This window comes from Ursus americanus, chromosome 21 (genome assembly GCF_024610735.1).
Source record: "Ursus americanus isolate L20-20 chromosome 21, mUrsAme1.1.p, whole genome shotgun sequence".
Classification (NCBI taxonomy): Eukaryota; Metazoa; Chordata; class Mammalia; order Carnivora; family Ursidae; genus Ursus; species Ursus americanus.
Genome location: NC_142147.1, coordinates 31,785,464 through 31,803,544, shown reverse-complemented (window position 1 = coordinate 31,803,544; position 18,081 = coordinate 31,785,464). Strand labels below are relative to the sequence as shown.

The 18,081-nt window shown below is 48.3% G+C and overlaps 1 protein-coding gene across 2 annotated transcripts in view; it reads left to right on the top strand.

The window, feature by feature from the left end:
* Positions 1 to 18,081, top strand: part of MAF (MAF bZIP transcription factor) — a 339,020-nt gene that overhangs the window by 290,910 nt on the left and 30,029 nt on the right. The gene's annotated exons all lie outside the window — the stretch shown is intronic.

Genomic DNA, 18,081 nt, shown 5'->3' with positions numbered 1-18,081 from the left:
CCACGTGTGCCCAGGGGCTTTGAGCGTATTCTCCCAAATGGCAGATGAGGAAACTCACAGGATGATAAAAATGACTTGATTTTAAAATCAGTTGCTTTTTTCTTAGAGTTTCTTGGAGAGTTGATTTCAGTAGAAGGTCAAGGATCGTAACAGGCAAGTCTTTATTCCCATGGCTTCCCTTCCTCAATGTTTTCCCTGTGACTCAGCACATTTTCTTTGAGTATCTCCTCAGAGTTTGGTACTGAACTAAAATGTGGGAAGTGTGGGGTGAAGGGAACTGGTACTAGGAAGTGTGAGGAAGGCAGGAGTCAATCTTCGAGATGTGGACATTCAGATCCATGGGAAACAAGGTGGGGAAAGCACATTCCCTAGGATTTAGACGTCTGCATCAGGAAGATGCTTGTTGTGGCTTGGAGCATTCAGGGAAGTTTTCCTAGAGTAAGGTTTGGTTTTCCTCTCAGAGGATGACTACGTCTTAAAAGCAAAAGCCCAGTCTTTTTGTCTGACCCAGTGGAGGCAGCATTTTGCCATTGGGCACAGCATGGCTTTGAGGTTCAAATCCTGGCTCTGCCATGTTCTCAGTGGGAAGCTTTGAGTGAGGTATTTAACCTCATCAATAAAATGGACACAGGTTATAATGCTCAGAGACAATATGGATTCAATAAAATGGCACATGCTAAGTGTTTAGCACAGTGTCTGAGGCGATGGCGATTTTCAAGGGCAAGCAGCTAGTCTTTTTCCCTTACCACTGGTCAAATCCCCTGGGTGTTTCAAGCCCAGAGGGTGTCTCTATTCTCTTTTCTCTTTGGGTTGGGAGGCGGAAGACCTGGGTTCAAGTCTGAGCTCTGCCATTTATTAATATGTAATCTTGTGTCTCAAGCTTCCAATTATTTTCTTTCAAATGGGCATGAGGGGTTACAAGCTCCCTGGGTCTCTTCCTATACAAAGATCCCGCCATTCAGAATCCTGCTCATGTGGGATTATTTCAGACATTCTCCTCTCACAGCCGTGTCTCCCCACCTCTCCATCCCACACCCTCTTCTGAGCCTCTCGCCATCTGTCTGTCAGGATATAGACCAGATGTGTTTTCCTCTGACATGGAGTTTCCACAGACATGGAGTTTGTGTCTGGCTTGCCTGCTGGTGGGCCTGGGGCCATCCAGGAGGAAACAAAGAGCCAGGTGCCAGAAACAATCTTTCAGGAGAACAGAGGGATTAAGAGGTCTGGGACCACCTAGCAATGGCGGTTGGAGACCAGTATGAAAGCCCAGGAGTCGCACTCTTGGAAAGTGTGAGATACCAGAGAGAAGACAGTCACAAGAGTAGTGTCGGACTGGCCGCAAACTCCCATGAATCTCCAGTCTTATCATCATGGAATCTTAGGGTTGAAGAGATAACTCCCCACGTACATCTGTGACAGAATTTGTTTAAAAACCTGTGGTTTGGAAAGTAGCATAAACACTTTGACCCAGACTGGCAGGAGGAAAAGAGAAAACAAAATAAAGGAAAAAAGAGGTCTCTGGATCCTGGAAAAAAAAAAAATTACCATGAAGAAAGAGTTTACTTTCAGAACAGTACTGCCTGAGCTACCGTAGAGGGCTCTGTTCTAAACTCTAAATATTCTTGGATTCTTTAGGGAAAACATGAACAGATAACATCTTAAGAATAGCCAGAGGGGCACTGGGGTGGCTCCGTCGTTTAAACCATTCGACTCTTGGTTTCAGCTTGGGTCATGATCTCATGAGTGGTGAGACTGAGCCCCAAGTCGGGCCGGGAGCGGGGGTGGAGGGTGTCTGCTTAATGATTCTCTCCCTCTTCCCCTCCCCCCACTCAAGTGTGCCTACGCTTGCTCTCAAATAAATAAATAAATCTTAAGGGGGGGAAAAAAAGAATAGCCAGAGATGGAAAGCAAATCATATGGCCCCAAGTACCATTTTAGTGTTTCTAAATCTATATAGCTATTCCCCATCCCTCTCTTAACTTTACTCACAGAGTTACCCCACTATGCAGGTGAAAGACTAAGGTGAGAAAGTGGCAATGACTTGGCCAAGGAGCTTGGGTGTGATTATGTGCTTAACACCTGGCTTATAAGCTTAAGGAGAGGCGTGCCTTCAGAGTTCACTGCTCATCCTCTCAGCCCGGGTCAGTTCCTGGCCCACAGGAAGAACCTGGTCATTGTGCGTTGAATGACTCGCACTGCCATTTGGCCATGCTGTTTAAGGACAGAAAATACCAGTCACATCTATATTTCTGCACCCAATTCCAATGTGTGTATGGGTTTTTTCCATGCCACCAAGCAATTCTCTGCCACCAGCTAGGTGCTCTACAGTTCCACCAATTCTGACACTGTCTACACAGAGAGAGCATCAGATGCCCTGGGCTGAGGGCTCAGTCCTACAAGGCTGCCCCCACCTCAACTTCAGATGCCAGCCTCAAGTCCAGAGCCCCCGTGCTTTTGACCAACTAGCTATAGATCAGAGGTTACCAGGCCTCCCTGCATGGGTTCCATTCATCTGCTAGAGTGGCTCACAGAACTTGGAGAAACATTTACTTACTAGATGGCATGTTTACTGTAAGAGGATATAATTCAGGAACAACCCATGGAAGAGACGCACAGGCACGGGCAAAGGGCTTGGAGCTTCCGTGTTCTCTGAGAGCCCGCTCTTCCCAAAACTCCATCTGTTCCCCAACCCGGAAGTGCTCCAAACCCTGCCCTTTTGGATTTTCATGGAGGCTTCATTACAGTCATGATTGATTAAAGCATTGGCCATTGGCCATTGATTGAACCTCTAGCCCCTCTCCCCTCCCAGGGGTTGAGGGGGAGACCAAAAGCTCCAACCTTCTTATGAAGTGGTTGGTTCCCTGGGCAACCAGCCCCATTCTTAGGTGGTTCCAAAGGTCCCCTCGTTAACATAACAAATGACACCTGTCTCACTCTCCTCACAGGAAATTCCAAGGGTTTTAGGAACTCTGTGTCACAAAAGGGGCCAGAGACCAAATATTTATTTTTTATTATGAATCATAACATCCCACATCTTAGGGGTGAAATGGCTGCCTTGGGGCTCCCGCTTCTCTTCTTTGCTGTGAACTGCAGGGTAAATGTGAATCTGATGTTTCTACTCATTATTCTGCCCGAAACATACATTAGAGAGAGCAAGACACTGTTTAAGTTCTTCAGAAACACCTACAACTATGTATTTCTTTCCTCCTCTTCAGCCTACCATCCACCCATCAGCTTGTGGAGAAAGTATGCCAACCCTCTGATATTCGGGATACTGTCACCCACTCAGACGGTTTCCGGGCTGGGCCTCATTACCGTCAGAGGCACTCTGGGGAGTGTAGTCACTGAGTCCTTTTCCAGGGCACCCAGGAAGGAGAACCGCCTGATCTGGGGGAATTCTACTCCAGAAGGAAGAGTATGATAGCGAGGGTCGCGCGATACGGTCCATCCTTCTGGCCACACCTCGTCGCGCTCTCTCCGCGGCTGGCTCTGCTCCGGCAGCCACGGACACATTTCTGCTCATATTTCCATGCCTTGGCACATGCTGTACCCTCTGCCCGGAGCACCCTTCCCTGGGGTTGAATGAACAGAGGAGATGTCTGCCCAGGGCCTTGTCCTCGCAGATTTGGTCTGAAGGCTTTCTCCTGAGGTCCCGAGCATTTAGCCGCAAAAATGTCCCAGAATATTTCTGTCCCACGTCTGATGTCCTTGGTCTACATTTTCTATTGCTTTAGGCACAGAGCCCAGAGGACTATTTTGGACAGAGCTAAAGGCTGTATTAGAGAGAACATGAGTTTCAGAATGTTGAAGAGCTAGGTTCCAATTCCAGTTCTGATACTTACTGGCTGTATGGCCTTAGTGAAGGAGCTGAACTCCCAAACCTCAGATGCTTCATCTGCAAAAAAACACCCATCCTGCATTGACATCGTAACGCATAAAGCCCGTGCCGTAGTAGGAACCGTGCAAATGTGAGTCCCCCCCTCCCGGGGGGGGGGATTTACTATTCTGCGCCGTGTGTGACTGTGGGATGGGGGGGGTGAGGGGAACTCGTTTCTCTCGGAAGAAGCATCTGCAGTACTGTCCTCACCCTTCCTGGGAGGGAGAAACACTGAGTCTCACTTCGCGACGTTTCCTGCAGCCAATCCAGAATGGCTCCTGACAAGTCCATATGAGCAGCTTAAGGAGAAGCAGAGTCTTTGCTACCCCTTCACTGTCAGGAGAGAAGCTGGTTAGTACAGCCCTCTCAGCCCCAGACAGGGCCTGTCCGCATCACTTCCTCGTCTCCTCTGCGCGGGACCTTCTCCTCGTGTGAACCTGTCACTTTGCAAAGCCCCTCAAGCGCTGGCCAGAAGCGAGTTCCTCTGTGCCTGTGGCTTTTCTAGCGCCTCCTCGATGCGGTGTGAGAAGCCCCAGAGGATTACAGATTCCTCCACCTACTCACTGAGTCCCTCCCGCATATTTACTGAGCACCTGTGTGGAAGGTCCTGGGCTAAGCCTTAAGGCAGATATAGGAGGGAGCCATGGTACCGCCCACCCTGCCCATCCCACCTTCCACACCTGGTCAGGGTCCACCAGCTCCCTCCCTCCCCCTGCTCCTCACCACAGTCCCTTAGCTCACCCCCCCATTTTGTCTCCTGGACCCTTATAACCGCCTCTCGACCCTGCTCCCTTATCCTGGCACACTAGACTGTTGCCTGAGTCATCTTTCCAGAATGTCAATCTGGTCATGTCAGTCTTGGGTGTTTCCTACCTGGACCTTGTACTCTGTACTCTCTTACACTAATAGTTTTCTTTAAAAGAGTTCATTTTTTTTCCCTCCACTTGGCCTTACTCCAAGCAGTATCATCCGTGAAGTCACAGACTGGATGCCAGTTGAGTATTACGCCAGTGTGAGTTTTTAGAATATGTAATAAAATGAAGAACATTTGTTTACATGACATCTGAGGCCATCAGGCAATGATGCTACCTTCCCCGGGTGGCGCTGGCCCGAGGATGACCACCGGCACTCATTTACTTACCAGCCCTTTATCCAGTGCCTTCTCTGTGCCAAGAAGTGTTGGGGATACAGTTCAAAAATGGCAAAATCCTTGTCCTGCTAGAACTTCTATTCTGGTGGTAAAATAGACAGTGGATGACAAGTATTAAGAGGAGAAAACGAATAAGGGAAAAGGGGTAGGAAAAATCCAACCGGTAGTAAATAAACCTCTGCCCACGTTTCCAGCCCAGCTACTCAGACCCCCTTATCTTAAGCTCTGTGCAGGAGGTTCCCACAATGCCCTGTGCTCACGGTACCCACAGTGCCCTGGTGCCTACAATGCTCCGGGCCGTTTTCCCACAATGCGCCTGGCCCGAGGGTGGGTCCCACAATGCTCTGGGCCGTTTTCCCACAATGCATACATCGAGTCGCCTGTGCCTGCTTTCACTTGTTTATTTTTTTCCGCCTGGCCCACCCTTCTCACCTGTGTCTCTGGCTAAGTCATCTCTATTGTTTCAAGTCCACCAGGACGTCACCTTCCCTGACACCTGCTCCCGCATCCCTATTAGAATTAAAACCTAACTCCTCTGGGTACCTTGCACCATTTCTGAGTAGTCCTTCTTGGCTAATTTTGTCATTTATTTATCTCGTGTCTTTCCCTCCTATTGGACCCTTGTAGGCTGGGGTGAGGCCACCTGCATTTGTGCCTGTCCACTCACAACTAGAGGCCTGGCCAGGGGGGACTGGAGCACATCATCCCTCATAGCCCAGCAATCTGCCTGGGCCTCTGCGGTCCTACTTGGAGGCTCTCCGCCAAACCTCACTGTTTATGGGCGGGGCCTCCTGGGGGTGGTGGGCAGGATGCCCAGCCCCTCCCTCTTATCACCTTGGCATCTTTTGGACAATGTTGCCTCTTTTGAAAAGTTAGAAATGAATAATTCTACAGAAACAAGTCATTTAGAAAGTACATGCCCTCCCCCAGTTCTTCTCTGCTGTAGAGATGAAAACATGCACAGAATGAGGAGATCGGCTTCCAGCCAGGCAGGGCAGGTGGCATGACCCTCACACGCAGCCTTTCAGGGTGTGTGTCCTTCACTGGGACAGTCTGCAGTGAGGCTGTTTCCCCAGTCTGGCTGTAGTCACCCTCCTCCTTGTCATAGCTCATGCTTTCTTCAGGCTGTTCTCTCTGCTCCTTCCTGCTGTCCCTGCCCCGATTCCAGGCTTATCTCCTCTCACCTAGGCCCCAAGGTGCCCTGCGAGGTGCTGGCAGGGGAGACTCACAGGACCTGCGAGCCAATCCACCTGTTTGCAGTGATATCCTCCAACCCTGCTGAGAGCCAGAGGCCGGGGCAGTGGACCACTATTCCCCCCATCCTCACCCCCACCCCAAGGTACCAGCACAGACACCACCTTCTCAGGCAGGCAAGTATTCACGTGCAACAAAGAGCCTCTTTCTTCCATCATCTCCTTTGGCATCTACTATCAGCCCTGACCTGTTTTTAGCGCTGGGGAGATGCGGACAGTATAGACAGACTTGGCTGTCTTGGAGCCCACCTTCTAGTGATGGGTGCAGAAGGAATCCATGCTGCTAGGTGAGGTGGGGAGGAAGTAGGGGAGGCAAGTTGTCCAGGAGTAGGAACAGCATGTGCAGAGGCCCTGCTCGGGGAGGAACCTGGCACACAGAAGGAGCAGAGAGGAGGCCAAAGGGACTAGAGCTGCTGGAGGAAGGGAGAGGGCAAATCAAGAGGAGGCAGGAAGCAGTAGGCCTGGTAAAGACTTCTATTCCAAATGCTCTGGAGTAGCCACTGGTGACTTTGAAGTGGAGAAGTGCTCCAAGTGGGCACTCATCAGGAGTTAGGGGATGCTTGTGACGCATAGAATGGAGAGAATTTTTAACCTCCAATATGACATCTGGGGGGATCTCTTTCCTTTTAGCCTGGTGTGGTATCCTTCAGAAATGGGGGGTCAGCTCTGACACTGTCCCCATCTCCTCTCCACTCTTCTGGCCAGGCGGCACCACCCGTTGGCAATCTGAATCTGGGCCTCGCGCAGGCTGGAAGACCTTGGGATGGAGAGGGACTTCGTTAGTGTGTTCTTGCCAGGGTGGGGGCAGCCTCTGGAAGGGACAGGGGGTGTCTATTTGGATCACACAAGCCCTCTGTGTTCCTGCCCGGCCTCACTAGCCATGGCAGCCCTGCTGGGGCCTGACCCCTAAATTCCTCTGCACCCCCAGGGCCTGGCGGCTCCTTGTTCCTCTTCCAGAGCCAGCTGAGGGTCACTGATAGGGTTAGAGAAGGAGCCAGAACCCTGGACAAGGATGAATAGGCGGCTTGAGTGCCCACAAGTGCCCACGAGAGACCTTCATGAGAACAACCAGGCCCGAGGAGAGAAGCCCAGCCACTGTGGGCTGGCTCCATTACAGGAAAGAAGAGGAAAGCATAAAAGCAAAAAACAAAAAAAAAACCAAAAACAAAAAAAAGGGGGGGATTGGGCCCCAGAAAGGTCTCCCCAGCACAGCGCGGGGTATAGCCCCCTCTGTTAGCCTGTGTCCCCTGGAGACGCCTCTCTGGGGGTGAGAATGGGAGAGTGGAGACTGAGGCAGGTGACCGACCATCCTGCCGGGGGCCAGCCCCCTGAATGCCGCACCTCACCAGTCTCCCAAGCATGGCCCGTGTTTTAAGGGCAGACCACGTGCCCTTGGGGACCCCGGAGCTCACAGCCAGCACGGGTATTAGCAACAGCAAATAACCATGTGCCCTGGAGACTTACACCCCACTCCTCCTTCCTTGGGGAGTATGGACGTCTCAGAAACTGGTGACCGGAGCTCCCAGGCAGCATAGAGGTCAGTGCGCGGCTGCGCTTATGGCCAGAGCAGCTGGGGGTAGTCATGCAGGCCCTCGTTTTAACCAGGGGTCACCTTTTAGCCTCATTTTAAAAGTTCACAACCCTAGCGCTGTTGAATGATTCTTGGAAATCGTAGAGGAGCGTGAGGAGGGAAACCGAAAAGCACCAACCGAAGACAAACACTTGTCACGCTGCGGCGAGACCTTCGAGTTGCTTCATGCATGTCTGTGTCCATCGATACTATAAGTATAGTTTTATAGTCTCCAGTTTTCCCTAATAGCAACATTTGCTCCTCCCGTTAGTGTCCGCTAACATAACAGCTCATGTTTATTGAGCACATCCAGGTGTCAGATTCTGTTCTGCACGTGCATTACCCGCATAGATTCAACACAGACAATGCAACAAGGTAAACCTGATATTCATTTCACAGATCAGGAGCCCAAGGGACAGAAACGTTTAACAGCTTGTGTGGGGTCCAGCAGATACGACATTGCAAAGCCCACCCACGCCGTCTGACGTGCACCCCTCACTGCGATCCCTGTCCTCACCACAGGGTGACTTGGGCTCCGCACCTCATTGACTAGCTGCGCGAGAATTTCCTGTAAAACTTCCTAGGGTAGATGTTGGGGCTGTTTTCTGTATGCATCTTGATTTCCTTAGGATAATTTCTGGAACAATGGGGCAAAGCACGGGGACTTGTATGTTTAGTGTTTTTTTTTTTTTTTTTTTTTTTTTTTTATCTTGAAATAATTTTAGAGTCACCAGAAGTAGCAAAAATAGTACAGAAAGGTCTCGGCTCCCTGCAGTGATCATATCTCACACAACCACAGCTCACTAGCAAAACCAGGAAATGAACATTCGCCAAGCGACAGACCTTATTCGGAGTGCGACACTTCTTACATGCACTCTTTGTTTGAAACGCTCTCTGACATTTTATCTCCTGTATAGACGCCTGTGAGCACCAATGGGGAGATTTTTCAGGCTTGAAAGTGTATTGTCAAAATGTCCCCCAGACGGTCTGCGGAGGAAGGTGCGTCCGCCGACTGTGCCCGGGGGGCGGGGTTGAACAGACCTGGGGAGCAGTGGCCGGAACTCAGAAAGGGTGGTCAGGTTGCTAGGGAAACCCGGCTGTCCCAGCCCAGAGACCCACGTCCACAGCTAAGACCTTGTGGTGGGCATGTGTCTTGTCCCGCTCTGTACTGTCAACTCAGACACCTCCTGGTGTGTCCTCGTCTGGAGGGCAAGACGGTGGCCTGGGTTTTTGGCCGGCAGTGCGGGGTACCAGAAAGAACACTCGGCTGTGGGTCAGGAGAGCTCAGTTTAAGTGCTACCGTGACCTTCAGGTCAGCCACCAAGTCCTCACCTCAGGTTATTGTCCTCACCTGTAAAGTGCAAGAGTGAAATAGGTGCTCTTCGGGTTGGGAAGGTGACCTGTCCACACTTGTCATGGTCTTGGCTGCCGCACTTCACCAAGGGTCCACCTAGGGGACGATAATGACTCTCAGTGGTGGCCAATGCTCATGCCACGTGCCATGCAGAGTGCTCGACAGACGCGTCCCTTCCTCCCAACAGCGTCGCGGGGAAGCAGTTACTTTCTCCACCCGCGGGTGAGGACAGGGAGCCACAGCTGGTCAGTGGTGGTCTTCACAGGCCCAGAGGCCACCTTCCCTCCTGAATCTGTGCCGACAGTCGAAGACGATCTTTTCCCCAGACGGAGGACGGCCCATCAGTCAAGAGTTGAGAAGTGGCTGCCTGTGACCCCCTGCGAGAAACTCCAATGGGCTCTCAAGATGAGCTCCGAGGCCCCTTCTGGCTGTGAAGCAAATTTGCTATTGCCGTAAGGTAAATGCAGCCTAAATATAAAAGCATGGAGATCAGTTCCAAATGGATTTTCTGGATGGATCGGGTTTTTACTAATTCTGAAAAGGAGGCAGGTAGCAAATTTCCCTGCTGTCACTTGATGCAGAGGGTTGCCGTCTCCCAGAATGAGAATAGAGGGCACCCTAGTCACTTCTGATAATCGTGCCCCGGAATCTTACGTCGCAGACCTGTCCCAGCAAGGGAGCGCTACAGGTTGGCCTCAAAGAGACAGTGGGGCTATTTGACAGAAAAGGCAAATGCCAGCATTTTTTGTTGTTGTTGTTTTGTTTTTTAAAGATTTACTTATTTATTTTAGAGAGAGAGAGCGGGAGAAGGCAGAGAGAGAGAGAGAGAGAATCTCAAGCAGACTCCCTGCTGGGCATGGAGCCCCATGTGGGACTAGATCTCAGGACCCATGAGATCATGACCTGAGCTGAAACCAAGGTCAGCCCGCGCTTTTCCAAAGTCAGATACGTGGCTACGGTGGGATGCAATTGAAGGGGTGTATGTGCCGTCACCCGATTGGATGCAAGATACGTGGAGGCAACCCAGCCTTCGGGATGTTCAGACACATGAAACTGCACCAGTGACCGGTGGCAGACAAGGGTCCAGAGAAATGGGACTCCTTGATCCCCCCAAGACTTCAGCAATATTACAGCTTCACTTACCAGGCTAAAGGCTACCCCACATGAGCTAATTTGGGAATTCCATTCTTGAAATTTCCTTAAAACAAAGCAGGGAGGTTTTGTTATAGATCACAGGCAAGTTGATGAACTCAGAAAGGTCAGGCGAAATGATGAATGGTTGAGCTGGTATTTTCGTTCCGAAATAAAAGTTGGCCCATGTAGTTGATCTGGTATAGTTTGCAGCCGAGTGAGCTAAAGGGAAGGGAAGATCATGGTTTGGTGTCAAGGTGTCAAGCTGAGCAGGAATTTTCTTGAGGATGATTCTGGGGGAGCAGTCCAAGACCGAGATTCTCGACTGGTCGGGAAAAGGCAGGAAGTCAGCAGTGACCACGTCATTCATCACATACCCTGACAATACTTTTTCCTTAAAAAACACGTAACTATCTTTCAGACGTTCTCGTAGTTATTCTACCTGTAGCAATCAACCATAAATAAGTAATTTAAGATACAATAAAAATCATCTATGCACAAATATATTGTTTTGAGTATTATTTATAAGGGTGGAAACTGGAAACAAATGTTCAATAAAATGGAGACGATTAAATAAAACGGAATGCGATCCTGGCTGAGATATTATGAAGTCATAGAGTGATGCTCGCTAAGAGAGTAATAACGGAAAAATAGTGGTGCTGCTGTGTGAATTGACTAGACAGCATCCACTACTATAGTCCCAGCAATACCTCTCAGCCCTTCCGTAGGAAATTATTTCAAAATGTTGAATAAGGGTATGGTCGATTATTTTCCTCTTCAACTTTTTTGCACTTTGAATAAGGCATATGGGTTACTTTTGTAATGTAAATATACAGGATGTGCTCTAGTTTTTAAACAAAAAGGAAGGTAAAATGAGAGTTATTTTTATTTTTATTATTTTTTATTATTAGGCTTTGTTAGTCACCATACAGTACTTCATTAGTTTTTGATGTAGTGTTCCATGATTCATTGTTTGCGTATAACACCCAGTGCTCCACACAATACGTGCCCTCCTTACTACCCATCACTGGGCTAACGCATCCCCTTACCCCCCTCCCCTCTAAAACCTTCAGTTTGTTTCCCGGAGTCCATAAACTCTCATGGTTCGTCTTCCACTCTGATTTCCCCCCCTTCATTTTCCCCTTCCTTCTCCTGATGTTATTCCCTATGTTCCACATTTGAGTGAAACCATATGATAATTGTCTTTCTCTGCTTGACTTACTTCACTTAGCATAATCCCCTCCAGTTCCAATCATGTCCATGCAAATGTTGCATAATCATCCTTTCTGATAGCTGAGTAATATTCCATTGTATGTATGAACCACATCTTCTTTATCCATTCATCTGTTGAAGGGCATCTCGGCTCCTTGCACAGTTTGGCTATTGTGGACAATGCTGCTATGAACATTGGGGTGCATATGGCCCTTCTTTTCACTACATCTGTATCTTTGGGGTAAATACCCAGTAGTGCAATTGCTGGGTCGTAGGGTAGCTCTATTTTTAACTTTTTGAGGAACCTCCGTACTGTTTTCCAGAGGCTGTACCAACTTGCATTCCCACCAACAGTGTAAGAGGGATCCCCTTTCTCCACATCCTCTCCAACATTTGTTGTTTCCCGCCTTGTCCATTTTTGCCATTCTGACTGGTGTAAGGTGGTATCTCACTGTGGTTTTGATTTGAATTTCCCTGATGGCTAATGATGTTGAACAACATGGGAGGGCAGGATGAACTTGACTGGGGTTAGGCATGTGCCTTGAATGTAGACTGCACAGAGCCAGCCCTCCTGTGCGGCGTTTAGGTGGGGGTTGGGGGAGAGAAGAAAGAAGGATAAGAACCACCAGGAGTCTTTCCGGTGATGACAATACAGAGATCTCAGGCCACTAAACAAGACCCTGAGCAGGAGGAGTGATAGCCCAGACCCCAGGTCCTGCAGACAGGACAAGCTGGACGTGGCCAGCCAGCCCAGAAATGTACTCCCAGGAATAGTGCACACTCCACGTTTCGAGGACAGAGAGACGCCTGGAGAAGAGGCAGCTCAGTGGGGCCGAGGGTAAAGAAGTGGAAGAGTGAAGGAGGGGGAGAGTGCTATCAGGTGTGTATGGGACCCCCACCTTCCAGGCAGGTGGCTGGAGGAGGGAGACCACGGGAACCTCAGCAGGGATTATATATAGCTCTCACGGCCAAGGTGGGGAATCTAGGGCAGGAGTTGGAGGCAACAGTGATAAAGATACTTAAGCAAACATTGCCCAGACCTTTGGGAAAAGTTGCAGAAGAAAGGCAAACAAGCTTGTCGCCCAGGGGAAAGGCCTCGGAGTTCAGCCAGTCATGAGACGGGCGGCGGGGTGGCTACCCTTGTGAGTTTCATCCGCACCGATTCTAGGTCAGCTCATTCTGCCAAAACCGGCCCTGGACCCAAGTTCACTGCTCCCGGGCTGTGGCACACCAGGGTCGCTGCTCCTTGGAGGTTAATCACGAGTACGGCCAAGAAGGGCAGGCCCCAGGTCTCCAGGAGAGCTGGGTAATGACCGTTTAAGAGTGCCCACCAGGTGCAAAGAGATTTTATCGTCTTATCTCGTTTCATCCTAACAATAAACTCACGAAGTAGGCTTTATTTATTTATCTTTGAAGTACAGTTTATAGTTTAGCGTGGTTTTAGGCTCACCGCAAAACTGAGCGGCAAGTACAGAGACTCCCCATGTACCCCTGGCCCTGTAGGTTTTATTTTATTCCCCTCTCACATCTGAGGAAGCCGAGGCCTGGAGGGCTTGCAAAGCTCTCCCACAAATGTGCAGAGAGTAACTCTTAGAGGCCAGACTTGAAACAAGGCTCCCGGCACCTTTTTAGTGTCTCATGTGAATGAGTAGGCTTTACAACAGGGGTCCGCACACAGCGGCCCATGCGCGAAGTCAAGGCCGCCACCTGTTTTTATATGGCCCACCAACGACGGACAGTTTTTACATTTTCAATTGCTCTGGGAAGGAGGGGGGATATTTTGTGGCACTTGAACGTATATGAAATTCACATTTGTGCCTATAAATAAAATTTTATGGGAACTTGGCCACAACCATTCTTTTATGGATTGTCTATGTTTATGCTACAAATTGAGGAGACAGACACCTTATGGCCCACAGAGCCTAAAATGTTACTCTTCAGCCCTTTCCACAAAGTTTGCCGACCCTGCTTTATAGAGACATAATCATTGCATTACTAAGTATTTCTTTCAATCTTGTTAGATTTATGCTGGCCAGGATGCCATAGACCAGGAAGTTTCCAAAAGATGCTATTTTGGGGATTCTTGGCTCTCCTTTAGATGAGAACAACTCTCTTTAAAAGGTTTTATAAAGTTAGGCATCTGGGAATATTTCATTTGAAGAAAAGGTTCCACTGCTAAACAAATAAACACTAAGAAGTTTGAATATCGAGACTTTTCTCCCAGAAAAAAAATATATATATATATATATTTGTGATGCAGATTATGTCTAAACCCAGGCAAACTGGAAAATATATATTGGGCACAGTCTATATTCTATTAAAGAACCCTTGTGCAGAAAACTGTCCCACCGGATCCAGGTAACTACCATCATTCAGCCTGATAGTCACACAGAAAAATGGGCCATGGAAATAATCACACCAAGCTACTTAATTTAGAGGAAGAAAGGGACAAAGTGACTCCCCCAAGGTCACTTGTTATGTTAGGGGCAGACCCAGCATGGGCCCCTGGGTCTGACACTTTCTACACCATTGTGATCGTCGGGATTGACTCTCATGGAGATCACTCATGGGGATTTGAGCTTGATGAGACTTAATGGATATGGGTTTTATTTGATTTTTTTTTTTCCATCAGTAAATATTTCTAAACGTATCTCTAAAAGATACAGACTTTTAAAAAACAGTAACCATAATAATATTATCACATCCAGAGCAGTTAACAATCATTCCTTGATGTCATAAGACACCCGGTCAGTTTTCAAATTCCTGATTTTGACGTGGGGGAGAAGTTCAAGTGGGTCAGGGTTTCCAGGGCTCATTCTGCTGCCCAGTAGCCTTCTGACCTTAAGAAAGTCGTGTAACCTTTCTGAGCCTTAGTCTCATCATCTGTGAAATGGCATGGTTCTAGTACCGTTAGGGTTGTTGTGAAGATCCGATAGTGGCAAAGTCCTTGTAAAAGGTAACACATGGTAGGCTCATCATCCCTGATGATGTGATAACTCTAGCATTATTAGAGATAAGTAGAGCTGGGCCACCAATTGTTGGGTGTTGGGCACCGTGCCGGTTTTAGCACTGAAGGGCTTGTGTTCTGGGAATCCACTCAGTCCCGGCAAACCAGGATGGTTGGTCACCCTCCAAAGGCCAGCCAGACTAGCAAGCTATAAGAGGTGAGCTGCTAACCCAGGCTCCTGGAAGGGACACGTAACGGATTTCTCAAGCATGGTTATTATTTGGTTGATGCAATCGGCAGGACTGCTGGATGGGATCCCAGATTCTCTATAAATAGACATGAATTGTTCAAGAACCTCCAAGCTGGTGCTCATCATCATGGAATTATGGGCTTTAACTGCTCCCACCACTCCGATGCAGCGTGTCCTCTGAGCGCCAGTGCAAGGGCTGAATCCCGCCCGGGGAAGAAATGCGGCCACTCAGTGTAATGTAAGCAATCGCAACGTGCTAGGGCTTTATAGGGAAATAATACGAGGTTTATGTAGTCCAAGCCCCTCATTCTGGCAATGGAAAGGCTGAGGGCCAACGAGGTCAGGTGACTTTTCCACTGGCTTCCAGCAAATTGGAGACAGCTGAGCTGCCGAGCGGTCTCCTTGATGCTTGCTCCTCGCTGCAGATCGCCGCACGAGCGGAGGCACGCACGTCATGGTGGGGAATTGGCCCTGAAGCCCGCCCTTCTTCGACTAGCCTCCTCTGCAAGGTTTGCACAGCCCCGAGAAAGCTGTGTATTCAAAGCGCCAGGCCCTGGAGCGCACGGAAGGAGGGACCCAGGAGGCCTGTGATTGGTGGAGCCCTTCCCACCGTGGGGGAGCATCTGTGGACACCTCTGGCAGGAGAAGGGAAACCATGAAAACACTGCCTTCTAAACCAGCAACAGCAGAGTGTCGAGAGTTCATCACTGATTGGAAATAGGAGGATGAGACCGTGCTGGTCACTGGCCAATTCAGTGAATGCAGGAAGCCACATCAGAGAATTGAGAAAATTGCCCCCTCTGGGGCCTGCCTTTTTTTTTTTTTATGATTATTAATTTACCAAACATTTATTAAGCACCTGCTTTGTGTCAGGCACTGGTCTGGGTTCAGTAAGCATGGCAACCATTACGCTACAGACTCCTAGAACATGGCAGAGTGGCAGAGACAGACCAAACAAAGAATAGAACAACTGCAAGGTGTAATTAGCTCCATGACCGAAGAAGGCAGGAAGCAGGATGCAGTATTAAGCAACCAACTAGATCTCCGAAGAGGAGATTTTTCTTAGCTGAATCCTAAGGCATGAGACAGGATCTAAAGAAAGGAGTTAACAGAATCTGGATAATTAAAAAAAAATTTTTTTTTAATTGTCTTACCAAATTCAGTGAGTTTTGTACCTAATGATAAATGACTAACACAACTGGATTTTTAGCTAAAATTTTCTTGACTTCACTGCATGCTTGACAGAGACATCCAACCCATCAAGCTGAACGTTGTTGTTTTTAAAGAATCCTGGACTCGTGTTAATTTCAGACACTCTGAGCATCATCTAGAACCCGTGAGAAACACGTGGCAGGAACCCACCTCGTTCCCAGAACTAAAACCCCCATCTTCACAAAACGGTGTACGATACCCTCCTGAATGGAATCAGATTTTTTTTAAGTGAAAATGAGATGAAAAGGGTTGAGAAGGAGCCAAGTGATAGTTAAGTTAATCTTCAGGGGAGGGAAAACATGTTAGAAAATGTAAACCAGATCAGGCCAACCCACGTTACAGATCTGCAGAGGGAATTAAATTCCTATGGAAAAACAAGTCTCTGATTATGAAAGGATTTGACTGTGTGGACGAATCTGGAACATCCACCCTATTAAAAATACTTGTAAAACTAGGGGAATCATGTAAGAAATTAGCTGAGAGAAGGGGGAGAATGCGGGCTATCTGAAATAGAGTTATTGTTTCAGACACTGTATCATATTTGTAAGACTGCAACGCAGAGAAAATTGCTTTATTACAAAAAGCAAAATTTATGATCAGGTAGTACCATTTAATTCTAAGTGGTGCTGTTAACCCTTTCTACAGAGCTCTGCTGTCTTAACCATGAGAAGTTAATGTAAAAAAACGGAAGTAACCCCAATGTATGTCACACGTGGTGCATTTGTTTTCTGATCCAAATAAAATAAATTAATACCGGAATTAATCCAAGCCCAGTGTGCAGTTTCCTGGGGACAGAATAAAACAAACAAACCAAAAAATACATTGTTACATGTTAGGAGACATTGAGGTTTGCAAGAATTTGTCCCGAACGGGGTGGGTAAAGCAGGAACTGTTAAGAAAAGATGTCCTTAACATAACCAACATTATAAACCCTCTTAGAAGGAAACAAAACGTTTTGGCTCATTCCAGAAACGTATAGGCAGTGGCTGCTTTCTAAACAGGGTTGTTTTAGCCAAGTGTTTGACTGGGGTGTGCGGAAACAGTCTCTCCCATCTCCCATTCTGTCAATTGCGAAGCTTTGATACAAACCGATGGGAGTTAGTGAAGGCGCCTCCAGATCAAACTTGTTTTGTTTCCACCGACAGAGCCTTCCAGGCAGGTGCCTGTGTTCCCACTGCATTAACGAGGGCTGGTGGATGGTGGTTAGGACGGCTAAGCAGTTTGCAAATGGCCACCCATTACTTCCACTGGGGAAGTGGTGCCTCGGGAAACGTTTGTACAGAAGGCTTTGGGCTGTTGCGGCAAAAACCCTCTTCCCTCCTCCCTAATGCCAGTTCACCAAGTGCCTAATTTCACAAAGCTCAGCGAAGAGTCAGTTACTGTGTCGGTTACTGAATCAGACTGGATTCAACTGGGTGAGCCGAGGGAAAAGCAAGCTTCCCGTGGCGCACGTCGGCATCAGCAAAGGGAAGTTGGGGGTGCCTTCTCTGTGGATGTGGGGTTCATCTTTTCTCCCCGTTGAGATGCCGCCAATTCCAAGATGCTTTTCTTTCTTCAGCTCTTCTCCTTTGGACTCACTTTCCGAGCTTACTCCTGATTCGGTTGAAATGTCACCGCCTCCAGGAGGGCTTCCCTGACCCGTCGCTCAAAAGCAGTACCCCTCCCGCTTCTCCAACTGAGCTCCATCCACCGTGATGTGATAGATTTTCTTCATAGCACTTATCACGAGCTGATGTTTTCTGGTTTATCGATTGACTTTGTTTGCCACCTGTCTACCGAATGTGAGTTCCATTAGAACAGGGGCCATCTGGGAAGCTAAGACGGTACCTGGCCGAGTCGACAGTCAAAATTATTGAAAGATGGATGGATGGATGGATGGATGGATGGATGGATGGATGGATGGATGGGCATAAAAAATTTCCAGTTTGGGGAACCTTCACTCTTTGGCATTTTTCTTAGTCAAAGTACAGATGTTCAATTCTTATACTCAGTTCCGTCCACCACTGGCTACTTTTCCACATGTCCCATGTCTCAACCAATGTACCAACACAGCTACTAAAATCCACTTAAAATTTAACCATTTCTTGTTGGAAATTAGATTTCCCATCCAATTTCTGGGAGAGGT